The sequence below is a fragment of the Physella acuta genome, unplaced genomic scaffold (genome assembly GCF_028476545.2).
Source record: "Physella acuta isolate Inbredline_101_S28 unplaced genomic scaffold, ASM2847654v3 ptg000256l, whole genome shotgun sequence".
NCBI classification, from domain to species: Eukaryota; Metazoa; Mollusca; class Gastropoda; family Physidae; genus Physella; species Physella acuta.
Window position 1 is genome coordinate 444402 of NW_026731775.1, and position 4436 is coordinate 448837.

Here is a 4436-nt window from a genome sequence, read left to right on the forward strand (position 1 = left end):
TATGAGGCGTGCAGTCTCGAAGGGAGATCACTCGAGGAAAAAATTTGCAGGACAGAAAAAACTAGAAACTCCTCAGAGAGAGTTGCTTAAATAACTATCCACTCAGGTGTAAAAACGGCTTTTAGTCTGCTATTATTTAGTTGGCTAAATAACCATTCCAGTCAGTATAAAAAAAGTTAGTTAAATAGCCATTCTAAAGTCGGTATAAAAAGTTAGTTAAATAGTGACAATAGCCACACTAAAGTCGGTACACAAAATGGCCTCGAGTTGATATAGAATTAAAAAACAGTTCACTAAGTTGTTGCAAGTAAACTTTACCCACCCCTACATAAACTTAAAATCTCTGAAGACACCCAAACTAGTGATTCACACCCTCCCCCTTCTAAGAATTTAATTTTAAATTGTCTCCCCTATTTTAATTTTAGAAATAATATGGGAGATAACTGCCAACAGCCTGGTCGATATTAAAACGAATCCTCCGTGTTGCTACACATACTCACAAAATTTTTCGTTAGATACGAAATATGGTGTTTAGAGCTAGTCACACAAGCACACTAAGAGATGTCCAGTGCTGGTCTAAGTTAAAGACTCTCTCTCTCTCTCCCTCTCTCTCTCTCTCTCTCTCTCTCTCTCTCTCTCTCTGACAAATAACTGAAGTAAGCACTCACGTTTTGTAGCCGTACGAGCCTCGTGAGTTGAGCCTCAGGTGGCCATTTTGTTGTAGGATGTAGTCTTGTGCTGTTTCTGGTAGGGCTATCACGTGGGAACCTGGCGAGAGAGAATTGGGATATCACATGGGAACCTGAGAGAATTGGGATATCACGTGGGAACCTGACGAGAGAGAATTGGGATATCACGTGGGAACCTGGCGAGAGAGAATTGAGATATCACGTGGGAACCTGGCGAGAGAGAATTGGGATATCACGTGGGAACCTGGCGAGAAAGAATTGGGATATCACGTGGGAACCTGGCAAAAGAGCATTGGGATATCACGTGGGAACCTGGCAAAAGAGCATTGGGATATCACATGGGAGAGAGAATTGGGATATCACGTGGGAACATGAGAGAGAATTGGGATATCACATGGGAACATGAGAAAGAATTGGGATATCACATGGGAGAGAGAATTGGGATATCACGGGGGAACATGAGAGAGAATTGGGATATCACATGGAAACATGAGAGAGAATTGGGATATCACATGGGAGAGAGAATTGTGATATCACGTGGGAACATGAGAGAGAATTGGGATATCACATGGGAGAGAGAATTGGGATATCACGTGGGAACCTGACGAGAGAGAATTGGGATATCACATGGGAACATGGCGAGAGAGAATTGGGATATCACGTGGGAACATGAGAGAGAATTGGGATATCACATGGGAGAGAGAATTGGGATATCACGTGGGAACATGAGAGAGAGAATTGGGATATCACGTGGGAACATGGCAAGAGAAAATTAGGATATTACATGGGAACATGGCAAGAGAGAATTGGGATATAACATGGGAACCTGGTGAGAGAGAATTTGGATATCAAATGGGAACCTAAAGAGAGAATTGAGATATCACATGGGAACTTGACGAGAGAGAATTGGGATATCACGTAGTAACCTGGTGAGAGAGAATGTGACCTAGCCGATGTTATATTGTTGTGTTCTCTATCGTCATATGTTTTAGAAATGGTATCTGATACGATGTTTTGATAGTCGTATCTGTGAGGTTATATGTTTTTATGGTGGTATTTGGTGTGATTTTTAGGGCGGTATCTGTGGTGTGAAATATTTTGCTGGTGGGATTTGGCGTAAGGTTTCTGTGGGGTGGTATTTGTGATATATTTTGATGGTGGGATTTGGCGTAAGGTTTCTGTGGGGTGATATTTGTGATACATTTTGATGGTGGGATTTGGCGTAAGGTTTCTGTGGGGTGGTATTTGTGATATATTTTGATCGTAGGATTTGCCGTAATGTTTTGAGGGTGGTATCTGTGACGTCAAGAGCTACAACAAAACAACTGTTCTACTCACGGAACTGCTGCCTGAAGACCTGAGACGCCCGGGGGTGAGCCTCCTCCCCTCTCCTCAGTGCGGGGGGTGCCTGCACCAGGATGAACTCCCCACGGAACAACCCCCGGTCTCCGTCTGGGGGCAGGCCATGGGTCAAGGTCGTGGCCCACCTGGGCCATGCGTGTGAGAGGGTGAGGTGGGGGGTGTAGGTCTTGGTGTTGGCGTGTCCAGACATGGGGCGAGATGTGTGCTGTCCCATCGTCTGTTTTGGTGGCTGCTGACTGGATTATCTGTCAAAGAAAGGTAGAGACAGGGAGGATTAAGATATAATCCGGATAAAATTATTAGAACAGAGACAATTAAAATATAATCTGAATAAAAGTATCAGAACAGAGACAATTAAGATATAATCCGGATAAAATTATCAGGACAGAGACAATTAAGATATAATCTGAATAAAATTATTAGAACAGAGACAATTAAAATATAATCTGAATAAAAGTATCAGAACAGAGACAATTAAGATATAATCCGGATAAAATTATCAGGACAGAGACAATTAAGATATAATCTGAATAAAATTATTAGAACAGAGAAAATTAAGATATAATCCGAATAAAATTATTAGAACAGAGACAATTAAGATACAATCTGAATAAAGATATTAGAACAGAGACAACTAAAATCATAATTGAAAAAGTATTGAATAAAATAGATTTTATCTTTTTGTTTTAAAATTGTCTAGAAGTGTTCAGTTCGTCTGAAACATTTGAAATGTGACGTCGTAAAGGGTGGTGGATCGATCGCCGAAAACGAAGACGTCCTAACAATTGGCAGACATGTTATGTGACAATGTGCAGACATGTTATGTGACAATGTGCAGACATGTTATGTGACAATGTGCAGACATGTTATGTGACAATGTGCAGACATGTTATGTGACAATGTGCAGACATGTTATGTGACAATGTGCAGACATGTTATGTGACAATGTGCAGACATGTTATGTGACAAAGTGCAGACATGTTATGTGACAAAGTGCAGACATGTTATGTGACAAAGTGCAGACATGTTATGTGACAATGTGCAGACATGTTATGTGACAATGTGCAGACATGTTATGTGTCAATGTGCAGACATGTTATGTGACAATGTGCAAACATGTTATGTGACAAAGTGCAGACATGTTATGTGACAATGTGCAGACATGTTATGTGTCAATGTGCAGATATGTTATGTGACAAAGTGCAGACATGTTATGTGATAAAGTGCAGACATGTTATGTGACAATGTGCAGACATGTTATGTGACAATGTGCAGACATGTTATGTGACAAAGTGCAGACATGTTATGTGACAATGTGCAGACACGTTATGTGACAATGTGCATTAAGTAACCTTGAGTAAGTCTAGTTATTTTGTCATTGCAAGGTTTTCTAGTCATGATAAAATAATTCTGCTCTTAAAATGAATAAAGTCTATGAGGCTCACGTCGCAACCAGAGAGGTTCGCATTGTGTTACCAAAAATGTGACAACTTTGAGAATTTTTGTGACTTGACGTAACAGTTTATCGCGAGACTTTAGCGTGATAATTTTAAGGCGAGACTCCGCGAAAACTTTAGCGCGAGACTTTAGCGTGAAACGTTAGCGTGGGACTTAAGGGTGAAATTTTAGAGTGTAACTTTGGCTTGAAACATTAGCGCAAAACTGTCCACAAACTAAAAGTACATTCGCATCAACTTGTTAAGCGAGATGATTTGAACTTAAAATAGCTAAAATTGTTATTTTGGTTTGGTCTGAAACAATCATGATTTTTATAGTGACAATCATACTTGTGAGCTGACACTTTAAAGATATTCTCATGGCATTCTAAAAATGAATGATATCTAAGTTCACTGATCAACATAGATTTCAGCTAATTAACTTTAGCTGTGTGTCGACAATAGCTAATTATAATACCTGATTCGTGGGTTTTTTTTTTAAATAAGGTAGATCAATTCATATCTTCACATCTGGGGACTAATTTTCGATATAAATATCTGATTATTGTTAAAATATGTTACTTAAGTTTTTATTTAACCATTATTCACTAATCTAATTAATAGATTATTCGTTGGTAATCTACTTTCAGTAAAGGGATTTTAAAGCTTTATTTTTTATTGTTTTTAATTACTTAAATCAGTCAACTAATAAATCAAGATTCATTGAGTTTCTGAGTGTGGTTGAAAATGGTGTCAAAACAATTTCTCAACACACTTTTCGTTTACGACAGTTTGTCCACTGACATTTGGTCTACTGACATTTGGTCTACGGACATTTGGTCTACTGACATTTGGTCTACAGACCTAAAACGTAGTATACCCCGGGGGGTAGAATGTTTTTTACCAAAAGTCAGTAGACGAAATCTCATTAGCCCCTGTATGTAACCAT